The sequence below is a fragment of the Bombina bombina genome, chromosome 2, assembly GCF_027579735.1.
Source record: "Bombina bombina isolate aBomBom1 chromosome 2, aBomBom1.pri, whole genome shotgun sequence".
In the NCBI taxonomy this organism is placed as follows: Eukaryota; Metazoa; Chordata; class Amphibia; order Anura; family Bombinatoridae; genus Bombina; species Bombina bombina.
Genome location: NC_069500.1, coordinates 413,796,705 through 413,814,563, shown reverse-complemented (window position 1 = coordinate 413,814,563; position 17,859 = coordinate 413,796,705).

The following is a 17,859-nucleotide window of genomic DNA, read 5'->3' as shown; positions in this document are numbered from 1 at the left end:
CTCTCACCCCCCCCTTCTCTTTGGCTCTCACCCCCCCTTCTCTTTGGCTCTCACCCCCCCTTCTCTTTGGCTCTCACCCCCCTTCTCTTTGCCCCCCCTTCTCTTTGGCTCCCCCCCTTCTCTTTGGCTCCCCCACCCTTCTCTTTGGCTCTCCCCCCCCCTCTTTGGCTCTCTCTCCCCCCTCTTTGGCTCTCTCTCCTTTTTGGCTCTTTTTCCTCTTTGGCTCTCTCTCTCCCCCCTCTTTGGCTCTCCCCCCCCTTCTCTTTGACTCTCCCCCCCTTCTCTTTGGCTCTCCCCCCCCCCCTCCTCTTTGGCTCTCCCCCCCTTCTCTTTGGCTCTCCCCCCTTCTCTTTGGCTCTCCCCCCCTTCTCTTTGGCTCTCCCCCCCCTTCTCTTTGGCTCCCCCCCCCTTCTCTTTGGCTCTCACCCCCCCTTCTCTTTGGCTCTCACCCCCCCTTCTCTTTGGCTCTCACCCCCCCTTCTCTTTGGCTCTCACCCCCCCCTTCTCTTTGCCCCCCCTTCTCTTTGGCTCCCCCCCCCTTCTCTTTGGCTCCCCCACCCTTCTCTTTGGCTCTCCCCCCCTCTTTGGCTCTCTCTCCCCCCTCTTTGGCTCTCTCTCCTTTTTGGCTCTTTTTCCTCTTTGGCTCTCTCTCTCCCCCCTCTTTGGCTCTCCCCCCCCCTTCTCTTTGGCTCTCCCCCCCCTTCTCTTTGGCTCTCCCCCCCTCCTCTTTGGCTCTCCCCCCCCTTCTCTTTGGCTCTCCCCCCCCTTCTCTTTGGCTCTCCCCCCCTTCTCTTTGGCTCTCCCCCCCCCTTCTCTTTGGCTCTCCCCCCCCTTCTCTTTGGCTCTCCCCCCCTTCTCTTTGGCTCTCCCCCCCCTTCTCTTTGGCTCTCCCCCCCCTTCTCTTTGGCTCTCCCCCCCCTTCTCTTTGGCTCCCCCCCCCCTTCTCTTTGGCTCCCCCCCCTTCTCTTTGGCTCTCCCCCCCCTTCTCTTTGGCTCTCCCCCCCCCCCTTCTCTTTGGCTCTCCCCCCCTTCTCTTTGGCTCTCCCCCCCCTTCTCTTTGGCTCCCCCCTTCTCTTTGGCTCTCCCCCCCTTCTCTTTGGCTCTCCCCCCCTTCTCTTTGGCTCTCCCCCCCCTTCTCTTTGCCCCCCCTTCTCTTTGGCTCCCCCCCCCTTCTCTTTGGCTCCCCCCCCTTCTCTTTGGCTCTCACCCCCCCCTTCTCTTTGGCTCTCACCCCCCCTTCTCTTTGGCTCTCACCCCCCTTCTCTTTGGCTCTCACCCCCCCTTTTCTTTGCCCCCCCTTCTCTTTGGCTCCCCCCCTTCTCTTTGGCTCCCCCACCCTTCTCTTTGGCTCTCCCCCCCCTCTTTGGCTCTCTCTCCCCCCTCTTTGGCTCTCTCTCCTTTTTGGCTCTTTTTCCTCTTTGGCTCTCTCTCTCCCCCCTCTTTGGCTCTCCCCCCCCTCTCTTTGACTCTCCCCCCCTTCTCTTTGGCTCTTCCCCCCCCCCCCTCCTCTTTGGCTCTCCCCCCCTTCTCTTTGGCTCTCCCCCCTTCTCTTTGGCTCTCCCCCCCTTCTCTTTGGCTCTCCCCCCCCTTCTCTTTGGCTCCCCCCCCTTCTCTTTGGCTCTCACCCCCCCTTCTCTTTGGCTCTCACCCCCCCTTCTCTTTGGCTCTCACCCCCCCTTCTCTTTGGCTCTCACCCCCCCTTCTCTTTGGCTCTCACCCCCCCCCTTCTCTTTGCCCCCCCTTCTCTTTGGCTCCCCCCCCCTTCTCTTTGGCTCCCCCACCCTTCTCTTTGGCTCTCCCCCCCTCTTTGGCTCTCTCTCCCCCCTCTTTGGCTCTCTCTCCTTTTTGGCTCTTTTTCCTCTTTGGCTCTCTCTCTCCCCCCTCTTTGGCTCTCCCCCCCCTTCTCTTTGGCTCTCCCCCCCCCTTCTCTTTGGCTCTCCCCCCCTCCTCTTTGGCTCTCCCCCCCCCCTTCTCTTTGGCTCTCCCCCCCTTCTCTTTGGCTCTCCCCCCCCTTCTCTTTGGCTCTCCCCCCCTTCTCTTTGGCTCTCCCCCCCCTTCTCTTTGGCTCCCCCCCCTTCTCTTTGGCTCTCCCCCCCCCCCTTCTCTTTGGCTCTCTCCCCCCCCTTCTCTTTGGCTCTCCCCCCCCCATTCTCTTTGGCTCACCCCCCCTTCTCTTTGGCTCTCTCTCCGCCCTTCTCTTTGGCTCTTCTCCCCCCCTCTTTGGCCCTTCTCCCCCCCCCCCCCTCTCCTTCTCCCTCTCTGGCTCTGTCTTCACATCGCGGGACCCCGCCCGGCCACGCCCCATCGCGGCGACACCCGCCCGGCCACGCCCCCATCGCAACGCTCCCGTCGGCCACAAACAGCTGTGAGGTCTGGGGAGCGCGTGGCCGCTTCTCACGCAGCAGACCTCACAGCTGTTGAGTAGCTTACCTCGCGCTCCCCAGACCTCACAGCTGTTTGTGTACCTCGCGCTCCCTATCTCAAGGCCAAGTGTGTTTGTCTCTACTGCGCATGACAGCTTCGGACAAACACACTTGGCCTTTTATAATATAGGACTAGTAGACATTTAGGCACTCTCATATGGGAACGCCATGAAATAGTGTATTGTGGTTACCTTTTTGATACTATTTCAATTACATCTTGCAATGTCATCTTAGAATTTTTCATAATTGGATGTATGCCATTGTTTGCATAAGATGTATATGATGTTTATAATGTACTGCACTATTGGAAAATAAAGAGATAATAAATAAAAAAAAAAAAAAAAAGGATTTTGGAAATAATTGTGCTTTATACAAAAAAAAATCATAACCACCATAAAAGGGTGGGCCTCATGAACTCTTGCCAATATGAAAGAAATGAATTTATCAGGTAAGTTCTTATATAAATTATGTTTTCTTTCATGTAATTGGCAAGAGTCCATGAGCTAGTGACGTATGGGATAGCAATACCCATTATGTGGAACTCCATGCAAGAGTCACTAGAGAGGGAGGGACAAAATAAAAACAGCCAATTCGCTGAAAAAAAATAATCCACAACCCAAATATAAGTTTATTCTCAAAAAATAAAAACTTAAATCATAAGCAGAAGAATCAAACTGAAACAGCTGCTTGAAGAACTTTCCTACCAAAAACTGCTTCAAAAGAAGCAAATACATAAAAATGGTAGAATTTAGTAAATGTATGCAAAGAAAACCAAGTTGCTGCTTTGCAAATCTGATCAACTGAAGCTTCATTCTTAAAAGCCCAAGAAGTGGAAACTGATCTAGTAGAATGAGCTGTAATTCTCTGAGGTGGGGCTTTACCCGACTCCAAATAGGCTTGATGAATCAAAAGCTTTAACCACAATGCCAAAGAAACGGCAGAAGCCTTCTGACCTTTCCTGGAACCAGAAAAGATAACAAATAGACTAGAAGTCTTCCTGAAATCTTTAGTGGCTTCAACATAATATTTCAGAGCTCTCACCACATCCAAAGAATGTAAAGATCTCTCCAAAGAATTCTTAGGATTAGGACACAAAGAAGGGACAACAATTTCTCTATTAATGTTGTTAGAATTCACAACCTTAGGTAAGAATTTAAATGGAGTCAGCAAAACTGCCTTATCCTGATGAAAAATCAAAAAAGAAGAATCACAAGAAAGAGCAGATAATTCAGAAACTCTTCTAGCAGAAGAGATTGCTAAAAGGAACAACACTTTCCAAGAAAGTAGTTTAATGTCCACAGAATAAATAGGCTCAAATAAAGGAGCCTGTAAAGCCTTTAAAACCAAATTAAGAAGACTCCAAGGAGGAGAGATTGATTTAATGACAGGCTTGATACGAACTAAAGCCTGTACAAAACAATGAATATCAGGAAGATTAGCAATTTTCCTGTGGAATAAAACAGTAAGAGCAGAGATTTGTCCTTTCAAGGAACTTGCAGACAAACCCTTATCCAAACCATCCTGAAGAAACTGTAAAATTCTAGGAATTCTAAAAGAATGCCAATAGAATTTACGAGAAGAACACCATGAAATGTAAGTCTTCCAAACTCAATAATAAATGTTTCTAGAAACAGATTTACGAGCCTGCAACATAGTATTAATCACTGAGTCAGAGAAACCTCTATGACTAAGCACTAGGCGTTCAATTTCCATACCTTCAAATTTAATGATTTGATATCCTGATGGAAAAACGGACCTTGAGATAGAAGGTCTGGTCTTAATGGAATTGGCCAAGGTTGGCAACTGGACATCCGAACAAGATCCACATACCAAAACCTGTGAGACCATGCTGGAGCCACCAGCAGCACTAATGATTGCTCCATGATGATCTTGGAGATCACTCTTGGAAGAAGAAATAGAGGCGGGAAAATATAAGTAGGTTGATAACACCATGTAAGTGTCAATGCATCCACTGCTTCCGCCTGAGGACTGAACCTAGACAGGTACCTGGGAAGTTTTTTGTTTAGATGAGATGCCATCAGATCTATTTCTGGAAGCCTCCACATCTGAACAATTTGAGAAAATACATCTGGGTAGAGACACCATTCTCCCGGATGTAAAGTCTGACGACTGAGATAATCTGCTTCCCAATTGTCTATACCTGGGATATGAACCGCAGAATTTAGACAGGAGCTGGATTCCACCCAAACAAGTATCCGAGATACTTCTTTAATAGCTTGAGGACTGTGAGTCCCACCCTGAGGATTGACATATGCCACAGTTGTGATATTGTCTGAAAACAAATGAACGGTTCTCTCTTCAACAGAGGCCAAAACTGAAGAGCCCTGAGAATTGCACAGAGTTCCAAAATATTGGTTGGTAATCTCGCCTCTTGAAATTTCCAAACCCCTTGTGCTGTCAGAGATCCCCAAACAGCTCCCCAACCTGAAAGACTTGCATCTGTTGTGATCACAGTCCAGGTTGGAAGAATGAAAGAGGCCCTTAGAATTATACGATGGTAATCTAACCACCAAGTCAGAAAGTTGAACATTGGGATTTAAGGATATCAATTGTGAAATCCTTGTATAATCCCTGCACCATTGGTTCAGCATACAAAGCTGGAGAGGTCGCATATGAAAACGAGCAAAGGGGATTGCGTCCGATGCTGCAGTCATGAGACCTAAAACTTCCATGCACATAGCTACTGAAGGGAATGACTGAGACTGAAGGTTCTGACAGGCTGCAACCAATTTCAAACGTCTCTTGTCTGTTAGAGACAAATTCATGGACACTGAATCGATCTGGAAACCTAAAAAGGTTACCTTTGTCTGAGGAATCAAAGAACTTTTTGGTAAATCGATCCTCCAACCATGTCTTTGAAGAAACAACACTAGTTGATTTGTGTGAGATTCTGTAGAACGTAAAGACTGAGCGAGTACCAAGATATCGTCCAAATAAGGAAACACTGCAATACCCCGCTCTCTGATTACATAGAGTAGGGCACCAAGAATCTTTTAAAAGATTCTTGGAGCTGTCGCTAGGCCAAAAGGAAGAGCAACAAATTGGTAATGCTTGTCTAGAAAAGAGAATCTCAGGAACTGATAGTGATCCGGATGAATCGGAATATGAAGATATGCATCCTGTAAGTCTATTGTGGACATATAATGCCCTTGCTGAACAAAAGGCAGAATAGTCCTTATAGTCACCATCTTGAAAAATGGTACTCTTACATTTTGATTCAAAACCTTTAGATCCAAAACTGGCATGATTACCCCTGATAACTCCAGGTCTGAAACACACTTCAGTAAAGCCTGAGCCTTTACTGGGTTGGCTGGAATGCGTGAGAGAAAAAATCTTCTCACAGGCGGTCTTACTCTGAATCCTATTCTGTACTAGTTTTAATATCAAGAGGACTAGTTTTCTCCATATCTATATGTAATCAACACTTCTTTTAATAAAGAACGAATATACTCCGTTTTAAATAAATAAGAGGATTTGTCAGTGTCAATATCTGAGGCAGGATCTTCTGAATAAGATAGATCTTCATCAGAGAAGGATAAATCAGTACATTGCCGGTCATTTGAAATTTCATCAACTCTATGAGAAGTTTTAAAAGACCTTTTTACATTTATTAGAAGGCGGAATAGCAGACAAAGCTTTCTGAATAGAATCAGAAATAAATTCTTTTAAATTTTCAGATATATCTTGTGCATTAGATGTTGAGGGAACAGCAACAGGTAATGAACTACTACTGATGGATACATTTTCTGCATGTAAAAGTTTATCATGACAGCTATTACAAACCACAGCTGGAGGTATAATCTCCACAAGTTTACAACAAATGCACTTAGCTTTGGTAGAACTGTTATCAGGCAGCAGGGATCCAACAGTGAATTCTGAGACAGGATCAGATTGAGACATCTTGCAAATGTAAGAGAAAAAAACAACATATAAAGCAAAATTATCAATTTCCTTATATGGCAGTTTCAGGAATGGGAAAAAATGCAAACAGCATAGCCCTCTGACATAGAAAAAGGCAAAAGGCCAATAGGAATGGGGTCTTAAATAACGAAAATATTTGGCGCCAAGAATGACGCACAACAAACAGAAAAATATTTTTTAGAGCCAAAAACGTCCGAAAAAGACACACTCGCGTCTTAGATGACGCAACCTTGTGAAGGACTTGGCGTCAATTAAGACGATGGAAATGATGAATTTGCGTCAACGAACGTAACTTTGTGCCAAAAAATCTCGCACCAAAAAAGACACAATAAACTTTGGCATTTTGCGCCCTCGCGAGCCTAATTCTGCCCGCAAATTTAAAAGACAGTCAATTTGAAAAAGAGACTATGGGGCCTATTTATCAAAGGTCTTGCGGACCTGATCCGACAGTGTGGATCAGGTCCGCAAGACCTCACTGAATGCGGAGAGCAATACGCTCTCCGTATTCAGCATTGCACCAGCAGCTCACAAGAGCTGCTGGTGCAACGCCGCCCCCTGCAGACTCGCGGCCAATCGTCCACCAGCAGGGGGGTGTCCATCAATTGATTTCCAGCGATTCCTGTCCACCTGCTCAAAGCAGGCGGACAGGGTTATGGAGCAGCGGTCTTTAGACCGCTGCTTCATAACTGCTGTTTCTGGCGAGTCTGAAGACTCGCCAGAAACACGGGCCCACAAGCTCTGTTCGGAGCTTGATAAATGGGCCCCTATACTCCAGGTAAGAAATAAATTTTCATAAAAAAGCATTTCCCAGATATAAAAATGACAGTCTGCAAAAGGAAATATACTGAAAACCTGAATCATGGCAAATATAAGTACAATGCATATATTTAGAACTTTATATAAATACATAAAGTGCCAAACCATAGCTGAGTGTGTCTTAAGTAATGAAAACATACTTACCTGAAGACACCCATCCACATTAGCAGATAGCCAAACCAGTACTGAAACAGTTATCAGCAGAGGTAATGGAATATGAGAGTATATCGTCGATCTGAATAAGGGAGGTAGGAGATGAATCTCTGACCGATAACAGAGAACCTATGAAATAGATATCCCGTGAGGAAAACCATTGCATTCAATAGGTGATACTCCCTTCACATCCCTCTGACATTCACAGTACTCTGAGAGGAATCGAGCTTCAAAAATGCAAAATGCGCATATCATCGTAGAAATCTTAGCACAAACTTACTTCACCACCTCCATAGGAGGCAAAGTTTGTAAAACTGAATTGTGGGTATGGTGAGGGGTGTATTTATAGGCATTTTGAGGTTTGGGAAACTTTGCCCCTCCTGGTAAGATTGTATATCCCATACGTCACTAGCTCATGGACTCTTGCCAATTACATGAAAGAAAGTTATGTTTCTTTTGGCATTTTTTTCTGTTAGGAGGGTTTTTGAGTTATCTGCTCTCTTTTGTGTCTCTTCTTATCTTGTTTTTTCATCAGGGTCAGGCAGTTTTAAGGACTAAGTTTGTTTTTTGCCTATTAGCGGTTTGCATCACTTTTGGGCACTTTTAAAAAATGTAAGGTTACTGTCTCATTAAATGTTGTGCATTTAGCTTTAGCATGACCAAAAGGTAGCTCTGAGCTATATACAGGTTTCACTTTAGGTTTTTTGGCTTTAGAATTCAACGGTAGCACAGGCACGCTAAGGTTAACCTTTTTAGTGCACCTTTTGTGTTATAATCCTTACCTGTTCCTTTATTGCTGTTATCTCTCAGGACCGGTGAAGGTGGTGAGGTATTCTGATCATCAGAGCTTTGTTTAATTTGGGGTATCATTTTTATTTAACACTTTGTTTGTTGTGTTATTTCCTATGTAGCCTTACTGTCTTTTACTGTTATTTCAGCATTTATTTGACAGTACTATATTGTTTTGCTACTGTTTTCTCTCTCAAGGGTTTACATTGGGCCATTGCTGTTATTTCTCCCCTTTGGGGTTAACTTACTGTGTGCTTCTTGCTGTTTATTTGCATGAGATTATCCTTGATACTTAAGCTATTGCCTTTCTTTTACTATAAATCAAACTATTGCCGATCATGCATCTGGTCCGTCAGCTGATCCTTTAGAAAGGAGATCCACTGATACTTTAACCCTTTCCAGTTTGTGTTTGCTTTGTTAGGATCCTCAGGTGTATCCCCTTGCTCAGCTATGTACATTATGTGCTGAGTCTATTTCTATTTCTAAATGGGGTTTTGCTGCTCTACCTTCTTTTCAGACTGTGCATAGGTTTTTGCAAAACACAGAATAAGAGTGCTCAGTCTATTTAACCCACAATCTCTGCAGAGTGTAAACAAGAGATCAAAGTTAGGGTTATTTAAAGTCCCAATCAATAAGAGGAAATATGGGAAAGCAGTCAGTCTATAAATTATCCAAGTCTTTGGGGCTCTCTCTCACCCCTTCCACAGTCTCCTCTTCAGCCTGAGTCACCAGTCAAATAGCAATGCAGCTGGTCTCTTAGTAAGTCCAGCGGTCTCAGCAGCTCTTACCCTCCTCAGCTACCGGTGGGGTGCCTGGACTCACTCCGTACTTCCTCTCAGACAGGCGATGAGACCCTCCCAAGTGGGTGCAGTATGTCTTTCCTTCTTGGCGTGCTTCAGAGCTGCTGGCGTGTGCGATGTGAGACGCAACCTCAGTGGAAATACCTGTTGCGTCTCCGATGACGAGGCTGGGCAATGAGTGAAAGAAAAGGAGCGGGGGGGAGGAGGCTCCTAGTAAAAGATAAGTTCAGCTCGTAATCAGCAGATCCAATAGCGGTATTCCCAACTGCTGATACACAAATAAATCAAAGAGAAGTAGGACACGCTGAACCAAGAAGTCACTGAATAACAGGGTTTATTGGGTGAATCCAATAGTATACAGGTATGGGTCACAGTCTGTGAGGCCTGACGCGTTTTGCGCATGCGTACATGCACTTCTTTGGAGCATGCGCAAAACGCGTCAGGCCTCACTGACTGTGACCCATACCTGTACTTGTATACTATTGGATTCACCCAATAAACCCTGTTATTCAGTGACTTCTTGCTTCAGCGTGTCCTACTTCTCTTCGTTTTATTTGTGCATAGGTTTTTGCCTTATCAAGTTTGCTCACAGGAGGGTTTATCTGAACTTTCTACAAAATGTAAGGAGTATATTCACTGTGCTATTAATTAATTTTCAGCTTTTATGCCTCCAGCTGTTAACTTCAGACACATGGAAGACTGTGTACATCATTTGTCGATCTGTGTCCATCTCTAGACATGATTTTGCTGTGATGTCCTTATATCAGAGTTCTTAAGGGTCTTTGCCCATCACGGATCCACCCGGGGGGGGGGTCTTTAGACTTATCTCCAAAGTTTACTCTGCCATTAATGAATTATCGGCTGCCTCCAGCAGGTAAACAGACACATGCAAGGGTTGGAAGGTAATTCTTCTATGACATCGGGCTCATAAGGGATATCCCTTAGTAACAACCCTTCTAGATTCCCCATAGATAACAGGGATACTTTTGAATCATTCTCTAAAGATGGATTTTCTAAATCCCAGAAACCCACCACTGTACCTGAGGGTGTGTCCTTGAGCATATTAATGATCAGTTTTTGGGGGGAGTTAACTGCTTTGGTAGTAGACTTTTTTTTTTTGCTACAGACAAGCAACTACTTAAAAAAAAAAAAAAAAAATTAAGGCAGCCCCCAAACAGCCTTCTACTTGTTCCGTGGCTTCAGTTTCTGATACTATTTCTAAGGAATGGCATAAGCCAGGCATTCCTTTTATTCTGTCAAAATTATGTTCCTTCTTCCTTCTGCAAATATAGAAGTATGGGAAACTATTTCTAGCATACCACTATTCCTTTGGAGCAGGGATGGGCAATTATCGGCCCTCCAGATGTTATGGACTACATCTCCTATGATGCTAAATATAGGTAGGCTCATATGCTAATTTCTAAAACCTTGAAGACCGCCCCTTATTTCAATGCATTTGGCAGTTTTTCACAGCTAGAGGGCATAAGTTAATGTGTGCCATAAAGATAACATTTTGACCACGCCCGTGGAGTTACAAGTGAGAGGGCACTGATTGGCTAAATGCAAGTCTGTCAAAAGAACTGAAATAAGGGGGCAGTCTGCAAAGGCTTAGATACAATGTAATCACAGATGTAAAAAGTATATTATAACCATGTTGGTTATGCAAAATAGGGGGATGGGTAATAAAGGGATTATCCATCTTTTAAAACAATAACAATTCTGGAGTAGTATGCCCCTTTAAGGAAACCTTGGATAGAAAGCTTGAAGGCTTTCACAAACAGTCCTTTCAGCTTGCAGGTTTTATGTTTAGGCCTGCTGTCAGTGTTGCCTGTGTAGCTGCTGCTACTATGGTTTTGTGCCATAACCTTTCAGAATTAATTTCTAGGGAAACTACTTTTGAAGAGATCCAGGACAGCGTGAAGCTCCTGAGAACTGCAAACAGCTTTATTTGTGACATGGCTGTGGCAATTAATTACATTAATGCTAACAATGCTTCTTTGGCTGTTTTGGCAAGGCAAGCTTTATGGCTTAAGTCTTGTTGTGATTACATGGTTTCTAAATGCAGGCTATTATGTCTTCCCTTTCAGGGTAAAATCTTGTTTGGGCCAGGACTTTATGCTATTAGTGTCACAGTCACTGGGGGTAAGAGAGTATTTTTGCCTCAGGATACAAAGCCTAATCGTAAGCTAAGATCTGCAGGACCGTTTTGGTTTATCAAAGAATCAAAAAGTTTCCTCCTCTGCCCTGAGATAATTTTCCCGTAAAACTTCCTGGCAGCCCATCCATTCTTGGTTCAAAATCAAGAAGACGAAGAAGTCTACTCCATCCTGAAAGTCTGCTTGAAGGTGCGGCCCCATTCCAGACTGGCAGATTTAAAATTTTAAGGAGACTTCTGAGAGTGTGTTTTGGAAATCATTTCTAATGGGGTATAAAATATGCTTTTGAGGAAGAGTTTTTTTTTTTTGAAATCCCAAGCTTTTTTGGCTTGTGTGAAGGATCTGGAAATAATGTGAGTTATTGCTCCAATTCCAGCTTCAAAAATAAATTAAAATAAATAAATAAAATAAATTCCTGAAAATTCCCACTTTTAAGATGGAGATATTTTGCAATTTACTTCCTTTAGTGCAGAGGAATCGGTTAATGTCTACCTTAGACTTAAAGTGCCATAAAACACGTTGAGATCTGTGCATATCCTAAAAGGGCTAGTTAAGTAAAAAATAATTAGCATACATTTTTTTTTTTTAATTGTTGGCAAGTATTTTAAAATCATTTTAAAAAATAAGCAAAGATACAAAGCAAAAATAGCCATGCTGTCTCAAGTACTTTGCTCCACCCTTCTTATCAGTAGACACAAGCATTGTATTTCAACTGAGTTCACAGCTTCTAGACATGCATCCGCAGATAATCCCTATTTACTTTTGTATTCTATCAAAAACAACAATAGATATATATATACAGCCATAAAAGGAATTGTGTGGGGGGAGTTAGAGCTGTACAATTCAGAAACGTAAAAGAAAGGGTTAATGATAAGGCACTGCAGTATAAATTTGCAGGTAAAGTAATTAAAGTACATATTATTATATTTTGTCTCTATCCCAACTTGTTTTATGTCCCTTTAAAGGATGCCTATTTACTTAATTCATAAGGATCATGTCAAGTTCCTGAGATTTGCTTTTCTAAAGAAGCATTATCAGTTTGTGGCACTTAATTTTGGTCTGGTGACAGTTCCCAGATTATTTACCAAGGTTCTAGGAGCATTTTTTACTGTGGCTCGAGCTCAAGGAATTTTAATATTTTGGTCCAGTCACCCTCTTCTTATCTGACTGTGTCTCACACTTATGCGATTCTTCAACTGCTTCACAGTCACGGTTGGAAAAATCAATCCTCTAAAGGGCTCCTTAACTCCTCAGACCCATATGTCTTTTCTGGGGTTTATAATTGATTCAGTGGCTAGGCATATGTCTCTGACATACCAGCAAAGACTAAAGCTGCAACAAGCTTGCTTAATTTGGGTGCAGCCTGGGGTCTCAGTGAGCACAGGGAGTTTGGTTTCCTCTGGAGGCAACAATACACATTCTGGAACTCTGCACAATCTTCAGATCTCTACAGATTCCAATCAAACAATGTCACAGCAGTGATTTATATCAATAACCAAGGAGGAACTCAAAGTTTCCTGCTGATAAAGGAAGTATCCCACATTATTAGTTGGCAAAGCTTTACCATTGCAGGATCTCGGCTACCCACATTTCGGGTGTGAACAATTGGGAGGCAGAGTTTTTCAGTCAACAGTTTCTTCACCCAGGGGAGTGGTCTCCCAACCAGGAGCTTTGTGACCAGATACTGAGCCATTCAGGGATTGTCAGAGATAGATCTCATGGCCTCTCTCCTGAATCACAAGCTGCCCTGGTAATGTGCCAGGTCTCAGGATCTTCAGATGGATCTAATAGATGCCCTAGGGGCTCTCTGTTCATTCAACTTGATTTACATCTTTTTACTCTGGTTGTGTTTCTACCTAGGGTGATAGCCAGAATCAAACAAAACAAGCCTTAGCAATTCTTATTGCTCTGGTGTGGTCTCGTAGGATTTGGGTTTGTTAAAATGTATTTGTGCCCATCTTAGCTCATCTCTTACATCAGGATCTCAAAACTCTGAATTCAACAGCCTGGCAATTGAACACTTTAGTGCTGTCTGAAGGTTTTTTTCTAAAGTTATTGGTACCTCAGGGTAGAAAAATCTGCCACCAGGCGTATTTATCATAAGGTTTGAAAAACTCTTTAATCCTGGTGTGCTAGAAAAATAAAGTTCTCAAATTCTGGCAGGATGGTTTGAAAAAAGGTTTATCAGCTATTTCTTTAAAGGTCAGATTTCGGCCCTATCCATCTTATTTAAAAAGAAGATTGCCCAAATTCAGGATATTCAGACCTTTGTTCAGGCTTTGATCAGAATTAGAGCAGTTATTCATCCAGTTTCTCCACCTAGAAATCTTAATCTGGTTTTGAGAGTTCTTCAAGCCCCTCCTTTTAAAAATATGCATGAGCTAGACCAGTGGTTCCCAACCTGTGGTACAAGCTGGTTGGGGTACACGAAAATAATATTGGTAATGGCGGAAAACAACAAAAAAGGGAGTTAAAATACAAACACAAAAACAAATTTATAGAGTTTTGGTTTACAAAGAGAGACTCATGTGAAAGTTGTCACTAGATCCCCACCATTAGTCAAATCGCTCATGCGTCCTCCCCCTCTTCACCAAAACTGTCACTATGATTGAAAACAGTTCATCATTTTAGTGTTCGATTGGGCGTCAAGTGAGTAACGTGTATTAATAGGCCTAACCCGCCTAGATCGTTCCTTTTTTATGAGTGCTTAATTTGAAGTGTTTAGCTATTATTTATTGATTTGAGTGACTTTTTAGTAATACTGTTTTGTACCCCAAAATGGATAAGTGGTTGAAAACTGGAACTCTTAAGAGAGCTGCAGTTAGCATTGAACTTCAACCTGTTGATTTGGCAGCTATCTAACTTTTTATTTCTTATCTGCAAACAAAGTCAATGACAATGCGGTTGAAGCATTGTATGGGGAAAAATTATTTTAATGCTGTTTTAATTTGTTTTGATCTTAAGTTAGGCTGCTATTATAAAAATGTTAATAAATTATAAAATGTAAAATCAAAAATAAAAGCCTTTAAATGTCATTAGGTTCATTTGAGTAGTTTTATTATTTCGCTAACCTAAGAAAATAAAAAAATAAAGAACTGGGTGGGGGTAATGAAGAGGGGGTACTCATAAATGAAAAGCCTAATAAAGGGTACGATAGAGAAAAAAGGTTGGGAACCGCTGATCTAGACCTTCAACTTTTATCCTGGAAGGTTCTTTTTCAACTGGCCATTTTTTCTGCTAGAAGAATTTCTGAGCTTTTGGCTTTATCTTGCAAAGCCCTGTTCTTCGCACTAGCTATTCTTTTCTTCCAAATGTGGTTTCTCCAAATACTATTAATCAGAAAATTGTGTTTCCTTCTTTATGTCCAGTTCCTAAGAATTCTAAGGAGCATCTTCTTCACAACTTGATGTTGTGAGAGCCTTAAAATTATATGGGGATTTCAGACTTCTTTTCTTTTTGTTAATTTCTCTGGCCAAACAAAATATTACAGTTAACTTTGCTGCTTGTCTTAAGGACTTAATTTGTAAGGTATGTCTGGCTGCATGGAAGACACCCCTGAGTGCATTACTGTTTATTCCTCTAGAGCAGTTGCCACTTTTTGATCTTTCTGTAATGAGGCTTCTGTGGAGCAAATATGTAAGGCAGCTGCTTGGTCCTCTCTGCATACTTTTTCAAATGTTATCACTATGATTTGTATGCCTCTTCTGAGGCTGCTTCTGGCAGAAAATTTGGTGGGCTGTAGTGCCTGATCAGTAACGTAATTATGTGTGCCCCCCAATTATGTGGTGGTTTTGTGGACTTCACTACTTGGGTATAGATTTCCACATGTGATGTATTGAGGACTCTCACCATCTGATGAAAGAAAACTAAATGTATTCTTACCTGATAAATTAATTTACTTCATGATGGTGACACCCACAAGCCCTGTCCTTTCTTTTGAATAGTTTATGCCAGTACTTGTTTTGCCCTTCATTAGCCCCTCTTTGTCTTGCCTGCTTTTCGGTTTCCTGCCATGTACTTGCTCATATGTATGACTGAGGATTCAGGTTAAGTGGGAGGGATTTAAAGCTATGTTGTGTTTTTGCCTCTTTTAGAGGACTGGTGGGTAATCATATCATGGACTCTCGCCATTATGAAAGAAATACATTTTATATATTTTTATTTTTTGTTTAGCAATAGTATAGACTAAAACAAGAAAATCGCTTTCTGGCTTTATCATCACTATAGTGTAACTGTTTTTCCCCATAGAATATTTTCTTTCTTAATACCCAGAACTCTAATTCTTAATTTACGGACAAACATTTTGAACACGATAATTTTGTTAGTTAGACATCTTATATTTAAGGATTGGAAGGCTAGTGTGGCCCTTAGCTTTTAACTTTTTAACAAAGAAGTGCAATCTGAAATAATGTATCTTTTCACACACAACTAGCAACAGAGAAAAAAATGAAAAACTTTTTAGTAGGATGACTTCCCATAATTAAATAATACCCATTGTGTACTCAAAAGTGCATTTTACGTCCATTTCTGAGTTCTAATAGCCTTACAGATCTGGTATTACTAGATACATTTCCAGCATCCTGGATATCTTGTTATAGAGAGTCATACTAAAAGGCCAGATAGCATATAATTAAAATACAGAATAAAATTTAAAAAGGGCCTGGCAACCTTTTAAGTGCGCCTGGAGGCTCAAAACTAGTGATCTTGGAATCTGTCAAGAGCTAGAGGGATCCATGTTTTTTTTTGTTTGTTTTTTTCATTTGTTGTATTTTTATTTATTTTTGTTACTAAAATGAAGTACAATCACAGTCTTGCTAGGACTACTATATATTTTTCAACGTATACAAACATATCTGGTGTACTCTTGACAAATGTGTCTTGTTAATTTGATTATGATGTATGTAATTTATGATTCTTATTAATGATCATGTAAGATGACATGTTATTTCTTTATACTCTTGTGTTTGTTGTTACAGTCTTAATAACTGTACTTCTCTCAATAAAAGATTACTTAAACAAATATATATGTAGACTAAAACAAATAAATTATAGTCCACATAATTAGCCCACCCATCATGCTAAAGAAAAAAGAAAGAAAAAAATGCTGGGCTAGATAACAAATGGAGCGCAAAATAAAGGTTAGTGCATATGAGAACATGCGATCGTGTTTGCGCTAGTGGGGTATTAGGTTTTTTTCAACTTTTTTTGCTCTATTCTAATTGCACTAGAATCTACTCTTTCAATCAAGATTACTGTTATCTGTATATAACGTGTGACTAATATGCACTAAACTTTTTGGGCCTGATTACAATTGGAGCACTATCTTAATGAGCACCCATAAAGGTAGCTGGTTAATGTGAGCGCGATAAATAAATATATATGTATATGCTTATAAACATATATATTTATGTGTTAATATGTGTATATACACATCCACATATAAACACACAAATATATATGTATATAATCTTATATATATATTTATTTATTGCTGCTCAATGCTACACAATTTGCCCACTGCGCTATGTGGTTTGCTGTGGCTGCAGGCATGAAAACGAGGCTCCCATTGGATCCTTTAGAAGCGCACTCGTGCTCCACTCATAATCTGACCCATTATCTATTCATTTAAATTCCAGCATATATTTCTTTCTGTGTTCTAGCTCATGTACACTTAAGGATGGTTCTTCCCTTTGCCTTCTTGTCTCTTTAGGTCCAGGCTGACCTGTCAACAGTTACACTATCTTTTTCCAGGGCTCTTTCCGTAATGTTCTCATTGTTCCCTTGCTTACTAGAATAATTTCCCAGACCTTCCCAGTTTGTCTTTTCCGCTCAGAGCCCATTTCTCTGAAACTCACAGTTTTTCTCCATTCTTAGGGGCCAATTTATCATAGTGTGAGCGGACATGATACAATGTAGCGTATCATGTCCGCCGCACATCGATAAATGCCGACAGCATACGCTGTTGGCATTTATCGGCACAAGCAGTTCTGTTGAACTACTTGTGCAATGCCGCCCCCTACAAATTTGGGCCAATTGGCTGCTAGCAGGGGGTGTCAATCAACTCGATCGTATTCAATCAGGTTGATTTCTGTCCGCTGCCTTAGAGCAGGCGGACAAGTTATGGAGCACAGGTCTTTAGACCGCTGCTTCATAACTTCTGTTTCCTGCAAGCCTGAAGCTCGCGTGGAAACAGGGGCATCAAGCTCCATTCGAGAGCTTGATAATTCGGCCCCTAGGCTGTAAGTCCCTAGCTCTACTCTCCCTTATATTTTCACATAATTTAATTTAATTTAGCAAATTATGTCCTGTACTGAAATGTTCCATGTACTACTGTTTGGATAATCCCAATCCCCATTTTTAAAAAGATGAATCGAGCAATACAAAGAAGCCCATTTGTTTTTTTCTGTAATATAACCAAAATTTGTTGCACTTATTTCCTCTCTGCAATATATCAAAATACTGAAAACATGTTCATTAGATGCATGATAGAAAATTGTGATTCTTCTCTTGATTATTTCCTGTCTAGGATATAAAATAATACTATGCATACAATAACATTTGAGGATTTGAAAGTAAGAACAGGAGGTTGTATGTTATTTTATTGTTCTGTAAATTAATTTCAAAGCCTATGTTTACTGACCACGAAATAGATGGCAAGAATAATTAGTGCATGTGAAAGGTGAACTGAAGAACCACTAGTGACAGAATCTGCCATCCTCTCCGGTGCTACCGGCAGTGCGATGTAACAGGCTGTCTATGGTGTCACTTTTATTTAACATC